This window comes from Lonchura striata, chromosome 2 (genome assembly GCF_050655825.1).
Source record: "Lonchura striata isolate lonStrDom1 chromosome 2, ASM5065582v1, whole genome shotgun sequence".
Classification (NCBI taxonomy): Eukaryota; Metazoa; Chordata; class Aves; order Passeriformes; family Estrildidae; genus Lonchura; species Lonchura striata.
In genome coordinates this window covers 49,017,390-49,038,367 of record NC_140704.1, presented here as the reverse complement: position 1 = coordinate 49,038,367, position 20,978 = coordinate 49,017,390, and the positions used below count along the sequence as shown (strand labels likewise).

The 20,978-nt window shown below is 38.2% G+C and overlaps 1 long non-coding RNA gene across 1 annotated transcript in view; it reads left to right on the top strand.

The window, feature by feature from the left end:
- Positions 1-20,978, top strand: part of LOC110483364 (uncharacterized) — a 161,283-nt gene that overhangs the window by 98,423 nt on the left and 41,882 nt on the right. Inside the window, exon 3 of the long non-coding RNA XR_014953299.1 lies at positions 1-20,978. This exon is cut by the window's left edge and continues 9,174 nt beyond it. This is a non-coding gene — a long non-coding RNA (uncharacterized LOC110483364).

Here is a 20,978-nt window from a genome sequence, read left to right as displayed (position 1 = left end):
GCTTCTTGCACTTATTAGATGAGATACCTTTCCATGGCTAAATGAGCTGCCAGGCTGGTTATCTGCTTGGTACTATTGGGAAGAAAACTGGCCTGACTTTTCAGCTGAGGTTTAAGCGCTCTGAAGCTTATTATCTGGTTTGTGAAATATCTCCCTCACTGGTCTTTCAATGACTGATTTCTTAGGTGCTTTGTGTGCACTTTGAAGACAGGCCTGCACTCAGCCTCTTCTCATGGGATGTTATCCACCATTCTTGGGTTTCTTCAACTCTGGAACAGACAACAAAGTGGGTGTGCAGCATAGGAACTGGGAGAAAGGAAAAAATGTGAAAAATCTCCAACAAGGAAACACAACATCAGGAAGTGGTAGCTACTCCCTCTTTTGCTAGGCAGATGATGGATGGGAAAGAAGGCTCATGGATGGGTGAAGAAGTGTTAGATTCAGCTATTTGGAAATTTGTGAGAAGGAAAATAATGTCTGAACAGTTGGGTGGGCAACAATCAGAGAGAGGTAGGTTAAGAAAGAGCAAGACCAGTAAGGGCTGAAAGAAATGAAGGGACATTGAGGGGAAAGGGACAGAAATTAAAGTGAAGAGCAAAAAAGATAAAGTGAAGGCAAAAGAGATAGGGATTATTCTGAGGCATATTTTCAATTTTTCTTATGTAGTGTAAGACAGTACTAGCTCTGAGGAGGCTCCTACTGGAGGAAGGATAAGGCAAGGGAATGGAAGTAGGATGAAGGAACAGGTTTTCCACTGTCAGCTTCCACAGGCCTGACAAATAACCTGACAAATGACCTTTTGCTTATCTGAAGAGCACATACAATTTGTATAGGCAAGTGTCATTGTTTATTTTCAGGGGATAAATAAGTTGCTATGGAAGGTGGGCATAGCTGCTTTAAAGTCTGTTATGGGGACATTACTCAACACCCCTTATTACCCCTGTCCTTCATGTTGTGAGTGGGTTAGGTCTTCAGCAAGGGCATCTTCTTTTTCCAGACCTTAATTGAAAAACTTAGCAGAATATTTTAGAACTGACTTAGGAACTACAAATGAATATCACACCAGACTGGTGTTTTTGAGTGTCAGCATGGCTCTCCAAGCACTTCTGCGTGGTCTATTGTAGGATTTGTTGTTATGAGAAAAGATTCAGCTGTCAGAAAAAGAAAGCAGGGCACAGACAGGTGGGTACTGACCCATCAGATCCATGGTTTGGCAAGAAAGCATACAGAGATGCTTCTGAACTTTTCAGGCTATGGTCTCACTGAATCACTCAGAAAAAGGAAAATAGTTTATCAGTAGCTTACATTTGCTATAGTTAGACTATAGTGTCCTCTCAGGGTGCACAGAGACAGATGTCTATGTGAAAGGTACAAGAAATATTTTCACAGTCAATTAAGGATGAGATTCTCAGTAGAACTTTTCTTCTAAATTTCAGCAGCAGCTAGTTCATGTCCTGGGGCATGATCTCTTTGGGTAAACATTGCTTCGCTTACATAGTGTAATAAGAGATGAATATCTTGGTTCCCTTTAACTTGAAAAAGTCTGGATAAAGTTGCTTATTTCCTCCTATTTCTGGTCATTACTCTTTTAAATGTGTGACAGCCAGTCTTGCTTTGTACACAGCAATCAGTAAGTGTGTGGCCCTGTTATTCATGTTCTGATAGTCCACTAGTCCATTAATGGAGAACAGCACTGAACGTGGGATGCCTGTGTGATCAAGACATTGCTCTGGCTAATCCTCCATGCACTGCTTTTTAACAACAAATATCAGTCAGTCAAGAAATGAGCAAGGCAGCCACAGGAATTCTCTTTTTTCCCTAATTTTACAGATTTTAGGAAGTGGGTGATTTTTTTTTTTTTTTTTTTTTTTTTTTTTTTTTGTTCTTTATGCATACAAATTTCATTTTGCTGCACAGCTTGAAATGCTGATGTTTCAATATGGGTAATACTGACTCTTAAGCCAAATATAGAATTTTCTGAAACTTGTCTTGGGGCATGGACATCACATCATCCATCAGGGAAATCAAGCTTAACTCAGTCCTCAAATCTGTCTTAACTCAAAAATGAGAAAGATCAGTGGACCTAAGCAGACATTTATTTGGCTTATTGAATGGCTGAGCAGTTGATAGACCTGAGAAATTGGTATGCCACAGGGAGGAAAGGACCAATACAATTTCTGGTAGGAAGTTTTGTTGTAAGTATGGGCAAGTTTTATAAAATCTCATGCTTTTTAGAGTAATATACACCCCTTACAGCAGTGGTTTTATGAATGAAGGATGATGATAATAATTCTAAAGCCTTTCTTTCTTGTTAGCAGAAATCAGCAGAATCTGGAGACTGAAAGGGCTTACTGGTGGGTCCTCTCTCCTTTATTTCCCAACATGTACAGTTACTCTAACTTCAGTGTTATTTTCCCAAGTATTAGCTAAGTGCCCTAGCTTCAACATGGAAATTTATTTTATTTGTGTCTGAAACTCATCTTACAAAACAGCTGTGTCACAACATTGATATACATTGAATTGACATGATAGGCATTGATTTTTCAGCTCATTGCCCCTTGGTTTTTAGCAGACAGAGAGAATTATGTAGTAGATATGCTAAACATTTGAGCCTCTCCTGTTTGATACTAGATAAACTGGCTTAATGCTTGCTGATCTTGTGTGTGAAAATAAATATGTTTGGTGATGTCCAGCTAAGTAGAAGGTATCTTTTCCTACTGAACAATGTCCTAATCACTCCTGCTTCTAACTTCCAGGTCAGACTGATTATTTTCTTCAGTGCTGAAAGGAACATTTCCCAAGTTTGCCAATGAGACTCTGTCCCTTGTGTTTTCCAATTTGCATTTTTTTTTTTTTAAACAGGTGTGAACCAGCTGGGAATTTGGTTTTAAGGGAAGGGAGGTGCCCAAGCAGAGGTGCACAGTGCTGATGTAACGCAAAAAGAGGAGGTATCCAAACCAGCCTTGAAGAATAGTTTTGAAAAATCCTTTTAGGAGATATATGCTCTAGAAGAGCTGTGTTCCTGTCCCCTGACTTCCATAAGTATAAGACCACCAGGAGCTGCATGTTCCCAGACCGTGCAATTCAAGATCATAGAGACCTCACTTTGTAAAGTCTCTTTGTCAGTCATTGCTGTGCAGCATACAGCTACATAAACACATTTGTTTGCAATCCTCACCACCTCACGCTTGCTTGTTTAGTTTCTGATGGATTGGTAGCAGAACACTTCATGTCTGGGAAGTCATAATCAGTCACAAAAGAGTTGCGGTCTCTGCAGTACTTCTGAAAAATCTTTGGAATGTATTTCTCACATGAAGATCACGGATGGGTTTCGCTTCTGAGATGGCTGTAATAATCTCTTTGGTCTGTCTTCAAGACATATCATGTAGTAAAGAGCTGAGCTAATGTTTTCCCCCCCCCAACTCTTTCTGAGTGCTTTAGTCTCTACTGGTGTTTCTACTGTTTTTCAGTTCCTAATGTGCCAAAGAGAACAGCTCGCTTTTGACAGTGAAATCACATTTGCAGGAATTGACAAAAGAAAACATTTGTCCTTATCTTGTTCCTGAAGACACCTACTGCCCCAAAATATGCCATCCTCTGTATTAGTTTTCTCAGTTGTCCTGTCTCATGTTGTGGATGGATTCTCTCTACATCCCCACACCCCTTTCCTCCTGTCCCTGGCATGGGACAGAGAGGAACAGTTCAGAAAGAGAGACCATTTGCACTGTTTATTTATAGCTGAGAGGAAAACAAATGGATAGCTAAGCAAATCATGAAGGCAGATTTTCTGCCACACACAAATCAGACTGGAACTGTAAGACAGCCAACATGCTTAAATCCAAAAGACCTCATTTCCGTGGAGTGGGATCAGATTAAGGAAGAAAAACATTCAGGTCTAAAGCTTAGCTAAAATATCTGGTAGAAATGGGAGCTGACAAGGGCTCCTTCTCTGCAGAGAGCTACACCAGAAAAGAGAAAGCAGAGTGTGGTGCAAGCAAGTGATTCAGGTGTCAGAGGGCACTGCTTCTTCTCCTGCACACAACTACCTCGGTGGGGCAAGACACCATGAGGGGATATTTAGACCTGGACGTGAAACATAATCTCCACTTGGAGATATTTATGCAGACTGGCCAAAAACGTGTTAAGATTGAGCTGAAGCTAAGTTATTTTCTGAAATACTGCCTTCAGCTGTCTCAAAAATCTCATGGCAGTGATAGAGATGAGCAAATTATTTTGCCCTCTTTCAAATAAAATCTTGCATTGCATTTTGGAAACTATATGGGAAAAGGAGCATGGGGCAGGATGAGAAAAAGGAATGCAAGAAAAGCAGCTGTGTAAAACTGGGGCAGATACTGGAAAGCATAAATGACAGCTTAACAGACTAGAAAGATAGTGAAGCACAAAGGAGATACCAAAGACAGATACATGCTATATATAAAAAGTTAAACCAGATTAAAAAATAAATTTCAAAACCAAACAGAAACAATTGGCATTGCCTAAATTCATATCTCCATACTCTGTTTGGCCTGTGATTGTAATTTAAGTAACAAATTTGTATGTTGGGAAGGTAGCTACACACAAAATATTTTTGTGACTTGTGATGATTAGTGTTGTTTCCTTTAGGGTGCATAGTCTTTCTTTTGTTCCCTCCTCCAAGTTCCTTCTTTCTTTTCTTGCTTGAAAGCACCTTTCTGCATTATCTACTTTCTGAGCAGTGTCAGTGAGAGAAACATTGTTTATTTATCATGAGGAATTAGCAGAACAGCCAAGTACTGTTACAAGATCCCATTACTTAATACACAGCTATGCATATGCATAACCTATGTGCAGATTCCCAGTGCCTGGAGAAGGAATGTATGATCCATTGGTCCATACTGATCCTAGAATTTTCACTGAAATTAACTCCTTCTTGTAAAAGTTTATTATGCTTAAAGTAGAAATAGAGAGAAATTTCACCCAGTTCTCATGAAAATAAATTCTCCTAGCAAAATGAGAGGTATTTAAATGTGGATTTCTCTTAAGCAAACAAGTATTTGAAAACTTACTGCTGGATTTTTCATAGGGGAACAGTCCAGCATTTAGTCCCCCTGGGCAGCTAATCCTCACCCTCTGAAATATATGAATAAATCAATATCCTTTCACAATCTTATGGGTAGCTAAGCTGAAGTAAAACCTTCACTTGTTGGGCAGCATAGATGTAGTCAGTGCTGTAGATATGGAGTCTTTGATCATGATAAAACACCTCTTTCAATCCTGAGGAAGGCCAGAGCATTTGTGGTGTAAATGCAGAAAAGCAATGCAAGAGAGCATGTACAGGGTGGTTCAACTTTCTTAGAGCTGATTAAAAATTAGACAAAGAATTTACTTTTTGGAGCATGAGTCATTTTGATTAAACATTAAACTGTAAAATCAATCTTCTGATTGTTTAGTCATTATTCCAGAGGAATGGAGATTTATTTACAGTCTCTTTCATCAAGTGCCTTTACTTCCCCTTCCACAAGTTACAACATTTTTCAGGAGGTTACAGTAACTTTATGCATGAACCAGTATTTCTTACCAGACACATATAAAATATATTTACTTACATTATCTATGAACTGGACCATAAGAGACTGTGAATCAGGAGGTCCCATTTCTTATTCCTGGTGTTGTCTTGGGCTACAGAGTCTTGTGCAAATCATGTCAAAGCTAGTTGTATCTCTCTGGTTTTTGTGAGAAGGTAGATCTGTGGAAGGGACAGGCTTTTGTCAGAGAAGAGTTGAAAAAATAAATTGGGCATTTATTTACATAAGTGCTCATTGTGCTGCTGAAGGGCTTGTTATTTGATCCTAATAGCATGAACTTCAGGATTGTTGTGGAGATTCTTTAATCATTATGTCGCCACAATAATTGTGATACCTGTGACGTTTTCTTTTTCTGAAAGGTTTAAAGAAAGTCATGTTTCAGGAAAGACTGTTCCTAAGCTGTGAAAAAGAGGACTCTAGTCCCTACTCATAATCAGGCTGTAGAAAACTTGTTGCTCATGTCCAAAATATTCTGTCAGGGTTTTTATCTCAGGTTCAACATGCAGTGAAAATCTAGACCGGGATATGTGCATCATATTTACTGAGTAAATCAAAATGGAGTTCTTTCTTCTGCCAAACTGGAGATCTTTGCTTCTGCAGCTCTTGTGAGAGAAATATGCATTACCCTCTACAGGCACACTCATTGTCTGTTGGTTTGCACATGTGCAACTGATGGCAAAACAGAGACGTTAGTGCCAGAAACAGAGCACGCTTTTGTGGATAAGGTGGGAGACTGAGTGTTGACTGCCCACTCTGTTGATTGTACATATGCAAATCTGAGTTGGAGAATAATGTTTGGTCTGGGGAATTTTGCTTGAATTTAACACCCAAATATGGAATCAGGGAAGCATAGTGAGAGGAAATTTTTTATTAGACATATGTTGTGCGTGTGTGTTTGTGCATATGTATTCTGAGGTGGTGTTATATATACTTTTTATATATTAGCTAGATGTGGATGAAAAGAATGCTTTGTAAAAGGTTTAATTTCTGGGGTGTTGAGAGAGAAAGAATGGATCAATTTATAAAAAGAACATACAGTAACAGCAAATCAAACTGACAGTTAAAAACCCTATAAAATTTCTAGCACATTAGGAAGCATTATGTATCTCATTACATTCAGGCTATAGGAACAGAGCAAAGAAAAGATGGCTAATTACACATGCTCAAACAGAGCACTTTGTGCAGATTGGATAGGATCATGAAATTAATCAAGTATACATGTTGAATTAGCCTTCAAAGGACAGAGAAAAATAAGCAGGACATGTGTGAAACTGATCTTCCCCCAAAAGCAAGTACACTGTACAAATTAATGTCTGCATCAAGACACTTTGTCAGCAGTTGACAAGACTTTCACACATGCTCCTGTCTCCCTAGGTGTATTAAATCTCCCTTTTTCTGAAAGAACTTATGAAGTAGGGAAAGAAACATGTGATCCCTTACAAAGGACATTTGGAAGTCAACCAAAGAGACCTTGTTATGAGTCTTTTTTGATAAAATGTTCAATCCTCTCCCCCATGCCCTGCCTATTAAGAAAACGACATGATAGAGAACTTGGCAGAATATTGAATCTGAACGTGTGTGAGACTTCAACACCCCCAACGGCTAAACTAGCTCTGCTGCTGAGAAGCCAGAAAAAGGTTCTCCTCCATTTGTATCTCTGGGGAGCTTAAAAAAGTTTTTGGATTTATGTGCTTTATTGCTTTTGTCACTGACTCAGAAAGTATTTGCTGCTTTAATTTGATTACAAAGACAAAGGGAAGATTTTTTTAACTTCTCAAATTATATATCTTGCACATATAATTTTACATCTTTTCTCAAAAGATCCTCTGCTAATGCAAAAGACCTCTATTTTGTCACAAAGTGAGCTTTGCAAAAGTTAAGTTACTATAACAACCAAGTACATCTTTTCAATCAGAAAGCATGTTCTTATGCTAGTGCTCCTCTTTCTTTTAGAATCATAGAATCTTTTAGGTTGGAATTTCTTTTAGAGTCATAGAATCTTTTAGGTTGGAAAGGACTTTTAAAGCCATTGAGTCAAATCATTATCCTAACATTGCAAAGTCCGCTGTGTTTGTATAAATGCTACATCTACATGTCATTGAAATATTTCCACTCCACCATTTCCCTGGGCAGCCTATTCCAAAATGCTGGATAACATAGACAGATACCCTCACAGACGAGCACCAGGTTTACATACATTTAAAAAGTTTCACAGTTTGTATATGTATTTGAGAGACATGCAACATTATGCAGACATATTTCTTTCCTCATCTCTACAACTAATCTAGAAATGAAAGCAAGAATAGAAGAAGAAATTTGCTTTAAATTTTTCCTGTACCAAAATGCTTATGTTCCATTTAATACAGCCCTTCTGAAAAGCCAGTGGAGAATATTAAGTAGGATCATCTTTGGGTGAACTGTATTATTTACCTTTGTGGCTGGGATCCCACTGTACCTCTCCTTTCCCTTTCTGTGCTGTGGCTTCTCAAAGCTGCTGGCAGCTGATGGAAGAAGAGCAATCTTCAGACAACTTTGTATATATAACTGAAAACAATTTTCAAAACAGAGTCATGGGCAAAATTGTGTAAATTATCTTCTCCCCACTTTCCTCACAAATTGCTCTCTAAAGTCCTTAAAAGTACTAAAAATTTGACCCTCTAACTGAAATGAGAAAACACAGTGTAGTACAATTTAGTTTGTGACCTATCTGTTTGCTAAGCACAGTTACCTTTTTAACTTTATAATTTGCTGTCTGAAAAAATACCAATAGTCTTAGAATTACATTGTCAAAAATGGAAAAGTAGCACAGATGAATGCACACAAAAAGCCACAGCATGCAACTCAGCCTTGACCCTCTCCAATTCCATCTGTTCTCCCCAAGTAAATTATTACAGTGTGGGCTCTCTACTTAAAGTGCTGCTGCTTGTGAAAGAAAACAAGCTGGGGTAAGCTATTAAGAAAATAGCGTTATTTTGGCTTTAAGGATTAAGCAGTGAAAAAATAACTTCATTTAAGCTACTCAGAGATTTTTAAACCTGGAATTGGTCTTCCCTGGTGTCTATTAAATGAATAAGCCCCCAACCTTTCTCCAGAAATCTGTCAGAACTTTGAACGAAAAGGTTTTGATGTATGCCATAATGGTCGGTTTGGAAGTGGTTGAAGACAGCAGGAGTGAAAATACTGGGAAAAAAGTCTGTCCTCCATGGCTGGACTGTGCTGGAGAGAATCTGCTGAAAACAACCACTGTGGTACAGGAACTTTTCCACGTCTCCTAAAGTGCAGATTGAGACCTGAAAAGCATAAGTGCCTTTATATGTGCATCACAATATTTTGGGTGAATTGTTCCATGTTGTTGTGTGTACATTTGTCAAATTGGACTGTGACCTTCCTTTATAGATGTGAGCAAGGGATTTGGAAGACAAGATGAGAGGTGAAAGAATGAAGACTTGGAAAAGGATAGCTAAGATGTGATCTTTTTGCTCTGGCGCACTGCTAGAGGTCTGAAAGAGCAGCCTACTGGCAGTGGTTGGTCAAGTGAGAGCACACTTACTAGTGTGCTCTGCAAAACAGAAACAGAACATCTGGCAGCATTTAAGATTTTGGGTCTGTGAAGACATTGCATTTTATGACTACTGCACAGAAGAGAAAGAAGGACAAGTCCTCATACTGAGTTGACAAAGGAGGTGGGATTAAAAAAGAGGGAATCAGTAGTACTTTTTTCATGTTTACTGAGGTAAGAAATGAAAACCCAGTTGAGATTCTTGCCTGTAATAATGCAGAAAAGGAGAAAGAGAAAAGCTGATATGCATTCAACATTACTGATCCCAACAAGATTGTAATAAGCTTCATAATGGAAATGAAGAAGTAATAGAAGTCCTTGATAAGATGGAGGATGCACATATGATGCTCCCTACAGAATGGAGTCAGACACCAAGGATGCTACTTTGGGAAAGTCATTGTGATTCTTCTTTTGTTGGGAGATACAGAAGGGAAAGGGCTTGCTTGACATGAAAGTGTGTGCTCTTCAGATCACCCCTAATCCAGAAAGATAATTCAAACTGGAAAAGATAGGAAGGAGGGTTACTAGAGTAACTAAGAAAATGGAGATCCTTATCTTACAAACAGAGATTAATGGGATAGGCTTTCTTTGGAATAGTAGTATTAAGGATAAGCAGGGATGGGTGCCATTCACACACACATATCAAGACAGTAAACACTATGGAAGGATAAAAAACATGTTAAGACAATGAATGATGGTGATAAATGAATGAAAGATCTATGCTCTCTGTTAATGAGAAAAATTTAGAAATTAGAATAAAGTTTTCAATTGTCAGGGCAATGCAGAAAACCACTTCTTGAAGGTTTTAAAAAAGGAATTTGATAGATTTATGAAAGGAATTATTTGACACCTTGTTAATGATTTAGAGTGCTGTCCCTGATGGACCAGACTTGCCTGCCTAATGGCATGTTCCTGGAGTGAATAGATTAGTATGTTATCAAGCTAAGATCTCTGCCCTCCTTACATTACTTTGGAAGCGTAATTGACTGACTAATTAGAGCCAAGGAAAATCATTTGTATGACCACTGACGTCCCTTTACAGGTGAGATTCCATAAGATCTCATTTAGCCTTAGAGAAAAGCAGGCAAATAATGAGAGAACAACTATACAGAAAAAAAATTTAAAAGGATCAAATGAGATAAGCAAGTAGTGGAACACAAGTATAAGGTCTTAAGATAGAAATTTAATGGTGTGGGCCTGAAGCTGTGCTCAGGCTGAAACTTCCCATGTATAAGAGCTCATAGATGACAATTTGTGTTCAGGTGAAAACTGAGTGAGTTTTATAGTGTAGGAGGAGAGGACGCTCAAGACTGGACTATTTTCTTCATATGGGCTGAGTTCTTGCATGGTGTTTTCTTGGCTAAAGTCGACTTTAGAATCTGTCTTTGCAGTGACAGCAGGTGACTAGCGTTGAGTTAGTATGCTGGTCACAGAAGTCCCCCCTAGTACTATGCTGTATTTGGCACAAGAAGACTGCACTGGTGGGTAGGGAGGGAATAACACTAACATTCCTTCTGTGCTACAAGTGTCCTGTCCTCACTCCCTGGCCTGTACTCCTTACATATCATGGAGATATCCATGCAAGATGTTTTCAAGATGTTTAGAGAACTTGCACCTCTAGCAGGCCCAGTGGAGCTGCTGGATGAAGGAGGAGAGCTACAGAGAATATTACTACGTCAGTGACCAGATGGACTTCACCTTCATCTGCCCAGCCTCAGTATAATCCTGGCAGTGCTGACAAGCAGCGGGCCTAGGTCAGAGAAAGGCAAATAGATCCCACTGCTGTGGAAGTAAACCATTTAGAGGCTAGTAGCATATGCAAGATGCTGGCAAGAAAAGCAGCAGAGTGTCTTGCCAAGATAACCCAGTACATTAAAATATCCTCGGCTGAATGTGATCAACATCTATTGTGTGTGTTGCCAAGACCCCAGTATGTTGAAATGAAGATGAAATGTTTCCAGGAAAAGACATTACTGATGGATGGTACCAGCAGCTGGAAATAACTATCTGAGTACTAGAGGTAGCCATGTGGAGGAAGAAAGACAGCACACTGGTATTAGCTTCTTGCATTTTTGTCAGGAATACGCCAGTGGTCCACAAAAGTACTGAGCAGGGTGTGTTACAACAGGCAGTTGAAAGATTCATCTTGCAATTGTGAACAGACCTCAAAAAGTAAGCAGCAGAGATTTTATTGTAGAATTAGCTGTGGGTGTAGAGTGAGATTTATTTTAAAGGAGTGAATGTGAGTTTCAGCAGGGTTAGGAGTTATGTTCATTAGCTGCATTAGAGTTTAGGGTGCTACAAACTTCTAAAAATTTGGTGTGACTGGAAGTATTAATTTCTTTCACAGGAGCTTGGTTTGATGGCTGCATTGAAAAAAAATCCACTTAATTCCAAAATTTGAGCTTGGAGAGTACTTTGGTAGGGATAGAAATCAGGCAGCTGAAAAAGTTAGATACAGCAGAAGTGAGACAAACTTGAGAAACTTTATCTGGGACATTTCTGAACTCTCATATTGTACAGAGTGAGATAGAGTTTAAATAACTCAGATGAAACTTGGTTAGATCCTATATACATTACAGCTAGTCTCGGATGAACTCTTTATGCTGGAACATCAGATTTGTAAAAAATTCTTTCCTACTTATAGGAATTAAATGGAAAATACAGGGATTTTTAGAATTGATTGACATATTCATGATACAATTCTGCAAACCTGGCTGAATATTTTGGTCTTTATATGACAGTAGATCTCTTCTGAATATACTTCTTTAAATATATGTTTCAAAGATACAGAGGCTACAGCTTTTGTAAACAAACTTATCCAGTGCCAAATCTCTTGCTATGGAAGCCTTACAGACTCAGGAGTCTGTAAACTCCAAAGTCTCACAGACTCCAGAATAAGGTAGCAGTCTGCAACATCCCTGGAGAGTATGACTTGTGTCCCAAAGTGGGCTTGGGGACCCTTGGAGAGTTTCTGCGTGGGCAAAGGGCAATTACTGCCCAGTGCCTGTGAATCTTCAGACTCTCCTTAATGCACTCATAGGGATGTAGCCCCAGAGGCTAAACTTGGAGTTGCCGATGTAGTTTTGGTTCAGTTCTTGTACTTTAAAACTCAAAATTATGGTCTAACCCAAAACAAAATAAAAAATTCAGGATTACAGCCTTATATACAGCTGTGGGAGAAGAAAATCCAGAAAGCTTTGATAAATATATTAGATGCTTAATTGTTCAATTTAGTGCTTGGTTGGTAACAAAATCAGACACATATGGTAATAAGGCTGTTTTTTTACTATTATAAGACACTTTGGGACATTTTGAATATGCAGTGTGCAATGGTATATTAAACCAAATTGTAGTTCTGTATTTGACAATTTGGCTTTGTTAGCATAATACAATTTGTTTTTATTGTAGCAGTAAAGAAGGAAGCATGTTGATAATAGTTTGCTTTCATTATCCATTTATATTGCTTCTTCCTACTCAATATTTTATTTTTTAAGCAAAACAGAGAAACTTTACAACCAAAGGAGCTGACTGAAGGGAAAAAAAGAAGAAAAGAAATCCCAGTCTGATTAGTTCAGTTTTCAATAATATTTAGTAAGGAGATTGTTGAAATAAAAACACAACTATAATATCCATCAACTCTTTGCATATTCCAAATATGTTTACAGGAAAGACTAAATATTATCTTTTAAAATCAGCATGATAGTAAAAAGTTATTGCACTTGTGATGCTCTCAGGATGTAGGAGGGAGATGGTTTAGAAGATATTATATCTTTTATTAGGTCAACTGGTATAACTGAAAAAAAAAAAGAGGAGCATATAAGATCTGCTTGGTTTTTTCCTACCTGTATCAGTCTTGTCTGATAAAAGGTATTGTTTCATTCTTCAGATACTGCTTCTTTTAGATATCTCCATGCAAAATCTTGCTAAAATACCATTTGCATCTTGCTAAGGTATTATTTGCCTCTCATATCCCTTAGTCTCTTCCATTACATTCAGCTAACCCTAGATCTGTTAGTTTTCTTTCAGAGCCTAGTCCTTCCTTATGCACCTGGATTTTTGCCATCTGCATGGGTGGCCATGGACAGCTCTGCCACTCCCTTTCTGCTGCTGATGCCTAATCTTGCTTTTCTCATGATCAGCTTTCTCTTAATTTTCCCCAGTGTCAGCCTCAACAACAACAACAACAACAAAAAAATCCCATTTCTGTTGGTGGTGCTGACTTTGTGTTTTGGCTGTAATCTGAAGGTGGAAGGCACATCAGGAGCAGGGTGAAATGTCCTTTTGGTTATCTATAATTGTGCTCCAATTGCACATTGAACTACTACTGTGGGCTCACTGTCCCCCATAGGGGCACTTGTAAGGGCACTGGCTCCTGCCGAATCTGTGTCTGGGAGATGCCTGTGTAGTGGTGTGGGCCATACTTAATCTGTCTGATGGTGAGTCCTACCTGCCAGCAAGGAAGGAGTAATTGCAAGTGTGACTTAAAATATGTGGCTGTGCATCCTCTGCATCCTTCAAAAGGAGACAATATCTGCATTTTGGTATGCTACATTAACCAGCCTTTTGAAATCCCATCTTATGGCTTTGAGTTGCTCTTTTTGCAATGTAGGCATAGTCTGTTCAGCTCTTAGATGTGGTCAGTCATTAAATAAGATAGAGTTTTTCAGCTAATTAAAAAAAAAATCTAGCAGGAGAATGGAGTGTAGACTTCTGCAGGATGTGCAATTAACCTTAAGTGAGTGAGGAAGGGAAACATCAAATTAACAAAGCATCTGCCATAATTCTGTTACCATGCTTGGCTTTCCTCTCCATGTTAATCGGACAGACTGTTACATGATTTGAGAAGTTTAGCTGATTTGCTGTATCAGCAGAAAGCAGAATCTCACTGAAGAGATCACACAGTGTTTCCAAAAGCGTCTGAAGGAGGAATTTATAGCTTGTGCATTACAAAAGCAGCCCTAATTAGTCCCGAGAGGCAGTTGCATGAGAAAAACTGAAAAGACTGCCTCGTCATATTTGCTGCCTTCTTGTGATTTTTGTAGAAGATTCTGACAATTAATGTTTACTAACAACTGGGGCTCAGAAACTCGGTGGCTAATAACAGTCCTGAATAAACAGCATTCTGTATTTGCAGTCCCACAAAGATAGGTTGGATACCGGTGTTTCTGCCATATGTCAATATTGCCACAGGAGCACAGAGGTTTCAGCTGGAAGATTCTGTAGCCACCTGGGAAATGCCTGAAGGAAAAGAAATAAAATATCCTGATAGTCTAGCAGTAGCCAAATCACTTGACAATGTCTCATTCTTCATTAGGTTTTTTTTTTTTTTGGTTTTTTTTTTTGTTTTTTTTTTGAGGTGTAGGTTTTGTTTTAATCTCTGGAGGTATGAATTCTTCTTGGTGCTTTTCTAATGCGGTATGTTCCTACATTATGGTAATCAAAGAAGTTTTGCTATGGTATCAGTGATTGCATGGGGTGTGGAGCAGGGATATGGGTGAAGGCAAACCATTACTCTTGAATGCTTTTAGGTCTTACCATTCCTTACCATTCCCTGCCACATTCTCAGATTATGAAATGATGCAAACTAGCTGCATACAAAAATCTAAGGAGCCTGAATTTAGAAATTCCCTTGTGTGGGATCAGTTGTATAGTGATTATAGGGTGAGGCCCATTGAGAAATGTCAGTCTGAGAGCTCCCTAATCTGTGACAAAGTTGTGAGTTTCATAATTTATGAATTATGAGTTATGAGTCTAGTAACAATTTTCTTGCTATTTGCTTTGAAAGCAAATGTGAACTCATGCAGTGGCTACCTTAGGCTTTGCAGACCTGAATGCCTTGATTTACCAGTCATTAGGAACACTTTTATTTGCTATTTACCTAAAATCCCTCAAGTCAATATGCATAACTCAGTGGCACTGTGAATCAATAGGTTTGACATTAAATGAGATATAAGAAGTTATCTTCTTAATCCCGTAATTTACAGTTGCCATCAAAATATTGATATTTTTAATTTCTTATATTGGGGCAGAAGTTTTTTGAGAGTAGTTTTTCTGAAGTAAATATTTTCAAATGTGAAAACCCACAGTTAAGCATTGTGTATAAATACTCAATTTTTCACTAGCAATGAAGAAAACAAAGTGACTATGGAAATCAATGGGGATTGCTGGAAGTTCTGTATTTTTTTTTTAATTGGGTTGTTTATTTGGTTACTTTTATATGGATTTATGTGCTTGTCATTAAACTCCCAAGTACAAAACTCTTGGCCTCAGGTAGTTTGTGATTTCTCTTCTATTTATCTTGATTAGTGGAAGATTGCAAATCCCTTACAGGAAAGTGAAGAAAATGTTAATTCTCTTCACTAGTGAAAAAGAAATATTTGAATTAACACCTGATGATTAAAGAGTTTTATTAGTTTTAAAGGTGAAACAGTACGTCAGAGGTTCAGGGGAGAAAAGTAGGGGCATGGTAGGAAGAGAAATCTGGAAACTGTAAAATGAGATTAACAAGAGTATTTGTCATGTAAGGTTTATGTTTGATCATGAATTAAAGGCTCTGGAACCAAGTGAATCTGCTTCTTTTTTTTTTTTTTTTTTTTTTTTTTTTTTTTGATTTTTAGTTAGTTTTATTTTTAATTTTAAATTCAATGGCAGGATTCCTGATCAGCATTCAGGCGTAGTACTTAACAAGATGAATTGGGTTTTCTGAAAAGATGTATGCAGGACTACAATACTCCCTGTTTCGCAGTCATGGTCTTTGTTATGTATAAAGTGGTCTCTGATTGACTGAAACACAGAACACCTGAGATCACATTCCTAAGGTGTGCTGAATGCTGTTGAAGCTCATTGACTCCTTTAATCAGCACCTCATGCAAACACACTTCAAAAGATCAAAAAGCTGCAGGTAAGTAACAATTAATTGAAAAATTTGCACTCTGCTGCACCAATAGATTTATTTGATAGGATGATTGTCTATGCTGTACATTTTTTTAAATACAAATAACAGAGTATTAGTACAATATCTTTGCTCTTACTCTAATAGAGGGTAAGTGGTGCTTTTGCAATGGTATTTGTTCATTAAATACTCAGGAAAGGTGATCCATTTTGCCACTGCATGATGTTTTAACAATATGTAGTCCTCAGGCATTAATTCTGCAGTTTATGTGCTAAAAAGCATATTTTCTAGGCCATTAAATAAAATACGTAAAACATTGAATGGCTTTGAATGTCTGATTAAAAGCCATTCAGCCCCATATTCCACTGACAGTGAAATGCCATCCTAACATCCCTTTATTGCATTAAAACATGACTGCTCAGGGTCTGCATGTGCTGTGCTGAGAGAATTGCAGCAGGACCTGTTTGATCACCGGAGCAAGAGAGAAAGGACCATATAAAATCTTCATCTATGTCTGATCCCTGAAATCATATTGGCTAATTGATGAGGTCAGCAGTATGTATAGGCTCTAGTAAGAGACAATTATATTAGGAGTTATGGAATGACCCTTCAGGTAGACCCTGTGATTTTGGTGTACTTGCTTCTGCCAACAGGCTGCCCAACTGGCACTTGTCAGGTGATGACCTTGCAAAAGATGAAACAAAAAAGCAATGCTGGTAGGAAAAGAAAAAAAATTGTTAAGAGAGATTGTTAGAACCCTAGATGTCAAGAATTTTAGACTTCCTGAGTTTAAAGGCACAGACCCTCAAGAGAACACTCCTTTTGACCTGAAGTGGTAGAGAAGGCTTCCAAAATTGATTTATAGCACTAGGATTATAGGTATGTAGTTTGAATAGAAGTGTGTAATATCCCATGCTAGAGAATTTAGAGTTCAATGTTTTAGAATATAGGAGCATATATAAAACAAGATAAAAATTTTAGAGCAGTAGCTATTCCTTCTTCACCTTCTTCTTCAGAGGCTTAGGTGGTATTGTATAATTAGACAGAAAAGTCTGCATTGTGGGACACAGGTGATTAGTTATTAAGTTAAAAGTAAAAATAGCTTAAGTGTCATTTCTTAATTAGATAGTTTTTCCTTAAAAGAGTTTATAGATATAGATACAGAGCCATTTTGTAGCTTGTTAGTGAAATACTGTAGAACTCATGTCTTGTAAGACTGTAATATAAATAAGAACTAATAAACATCTGAGTCTAAATACAAAATACCATCTTTGTGCATTTAATGCCGACCCTGACCAAAGCAAAAAAAGAAGATAAAAATCGACAAGAGATGATATTTTGAAGTGCCTTGAGTGCTCCACAGTAGGATTTAAAGGACTCTCTGGTCTTTCCTGCCTCTTAGCAAATAAGTAATTGCTGAAAGTCAGTCAAATGATGAATTGAGACAATGGTTATCTACAAAAGGCTTATTTACTGTATCTTTTATCTTTGAGGCTGTGATCTTTCTGAGAGGATCTGCAGATGGCTGCCATTTACTAGACAGATGAACTCATTTACAGGAAAAGGAGAGGCAGAGACTCACAGACTGACATTTCTACTGTGTGGTTTGAAGCTACAGTGTAAAGCCTGGGGTCTCTGCTGTCCTTGGGATTCTCATCTGTAAAGGTGAGTAAATGGATCTAGAGGAAAAACGACTGCAAAGGATAGATAAGGACTATGTTCCATTTCTATGCAGAGATGAAAAGAGGATGAATGCCAGAGGAGTGCTGACATGCCATGTCATGACAGTCACTTATGAAGGTGAGATTAATTGGCAGCAGACCAACTTTGAAGGGATCTTGATGGCTGGGTATGAATCAGGAGCATGTGGGTGGCAGTCTGTGGGTGTCTGTTGGCAGCTCTGGGCTGCATGCAGATTCTGTGGAGCACAGCTGAGTGCAAAACAAGCCTTTCTCAGGTAAAGATGGAGAAAGGACATTCAGAGAGAACAGTGAGGGGAGGTGGGCAACCTAAGGAAAGGGTAGGAAAAAGATGAGGAGCAGGTGCTGAAGAAGGGTTGAGAAGAGAGGTAGGAGCAGTGCTAACTTAATATGCAAGCAGTCTATAGCCTTCAAAATGAGAGCTAGGCAAGAGATTTATAATAATTTAATTGAGGGAATGACAATGATTATCCAGAAGACCTGGCAGGTACCAATTAGACTGAATTGAGAGAGGGGGGAAAGTTTATGATAAAGAACAGCAGCCAAATGCTTCCTAAATTTAAGGGAGATGCACAAGATCAAAAATGTTTGCAGTGACTTATCTGAATCATTAGTAATGTTCTGCCAGGTCATTTCTGCACTGTCCAGAACTCTTGAATCCTTTACTTGTTTCTCCATTCAGTCTTTTCCTTTTCATTTATTAGCAGCTTTTGGCCTAATAGTGCAGTTTTTATTCAAGTAGATTTCCCTTTCAGTCTCAAATTAGTGATAGTTTTGCCTAAGTAATGGCTGAAGTATTTGATTCTTCAAGCTATTATTTCAGTATTGTAAAGCCATTATTCATCAGTAGTCAATTTGTGTGTACCTGATGTGCTCTATCTGAATTAAAAAAAGAACAGCGCAAGAAACTGTAAGACAAAGTTTGGAGTACTGTCCATGAGCAGTTCTAAGAATAATTTTTCCTGATGAATAAAGTAGAATTAATTTTAAATTAATTTCTAATGTTTATAAAAACTGTAATGTCAGTCAAGGGAGTTGTGCTTAATGGAGCACAAATGGGTTTGTTTTGGTTTTTTTTAATAGTTTCACAGTGAAAGAAAATTCAAAAAGAAGTACTTCAGATTCTGAACAGGTATATTGAAACTTTTTCTATTATAAAAGGTACAAATGATGAAGACAGCTGAAGTGACTTGGTGGGTTTCTACAAAAATCTGAACATTTTTGAACTCTTTATCATTGTGATGCGAAGGAAGTTTTCCTTTGCTTTGCTCTGCTCTTGGATGTCTACATTTCTGCTGCCCTTAGCATGTGAAGTTCTCCTCATGGCTGTGTCCTTTGCTGAACTTTTCAACTGTGCCACTGGCATCAAAATACATTTTACATTTTCCTCTGACTCTGCCAGCAAATATCCTTCTATGGTCACCTGATATCAAGGAGATGAGTATCTCTCCATGGGCTGTATAGTTCATTGCAGAGTCTCTCTAATTTAGATTGCATTTTTACTTTTATCTTCCTTATTTTATGATGACTTTGTTTTTGTTTTTTTTTTCCTTCACATTTCCCCAACTTTTTTTTTGTAGCTGTGTTCACTTATCTTAAACCTGCATTAACTTTTCTCTACCTTATCTGTACTTGTTTTAGAAATTAAAAAAAGCCGGGTGATGTTACCTGTGCTGTGTGATTGGCAAGTGCTTTCTTTTGAAAAACAATTGAAGACTATTTTTTACTTTAGATTAGTATGTTCTTCAAGAGAAGTGAATCTGCATTCTGGCTCAGAAGCTCGTTTCTAGGAGCAGAGGCTTTGTTTACTCACTTATTTATTTTCATTGTTTGGTACCATCTGGAGATGTCTTATTTTGTGGGAAAAGAAAAATGAATCAAACTTTGCAATGACAGAGGACCCCAGGAACTTCGATTACTATCCAAAATATTTTGAGAGCTAATAAAAGCAGACAACATGCCATTTCTTGATGATCTCTCTCCTCTTCACACATTCTTTCAGAGCTAATCCAGTCCTCTGAGAGAGGGTTCTTGTGTTTGATAAAAGGAGTCCTTCATTGTCACAAGCCTTAGCATACTGCTCTGGCACACGTGCCCCTGAAACACATTTCATGCCTCATCTGTTACCTAAATGAGATGTGAAAGCATTTCACACCTCGTTTACATTTGCGCAGTTTTACGGAACAGCATCTATGCAATTCCACTGAAAGCAACGAAATGAGGTCACCAACCCCCTTCTCCCTCCTTGTATTGCATCCACACGGCCTGATCCTTTCAGTTCACTAAACTGGACATTAATCTATTTTTCTGAAGAAAGTTACTGCAAAAAGCCAGCATCCTCCAGCGTGTGGCAGTCATTGGCATTTTACAGAGATGTAAGCTGTCCACGCTGAAAATAAAAATATAAGCTATGCATTTACATGAGATATCTGAACCCAGAGTGATTTCTCCTGCACTGAGCAGAATATAATCAAGGTGAATAAACAGGAAAATTGACTAAACTGATATGGGAATAACACTACAAAAAAGGCAGTAAGAAATCCATACACCTCTGCTATGCCCTCCTTGGCTGAGTTGCAGCAGAAAACTGCCAGGAGTGTGTCCAAGGTGTTGAGGCCAGCTGAAAGTCAGGGCAGATGCACGGCTCTGAAAATCCTAGGTATCCAGATCAATTTCTGGAGAACTGCAGGGATTTTAACTCCAATGTCTGGGTCCTTGCTGCCTTTTATGTTGCACCAGCAGAGACAAGTACAAATTTCTTCCCTTTTAAAAAGAAAACAATTTTCTTCCTTTTTAAAAAGGAAAACACATTTTTTAATTTTTAAAAAGAAATTTTTATTTTTCAAAAGTTTTGTAAACAACTGTGTAACAGAGGACAGTGAAGGTCCAAGAATGTAGTGACACAAATTCAGCCACTTCTGTTCTTTCATCAGCTGAGCTCCCAGTGTTGAAAATAGTGGAAATAGAAAGCTTACAAGGTGTCATCTCTGGTTGTCACCTTGCTGTTTCAGAAGACACAAACTGAAAACACTAACTTTCTTTGTCAGGGAGTCCTTGTTTTTCTTCTAGTCCTCTATGTTTTTTATGTGACCAGGATGCTTTGGCTGGACTTCGCCTCATATAATTCTGAGAGTATGAAATAACCATTTCAATCGGAGCAGTCAGACTTCACTGCTGCTGTGAATGGAAAGAGACCACATCTCAATATCATGGCTATCTTCACAGGAGAAGAGGGAGCATGGTATAAAGCAGGATAGGAG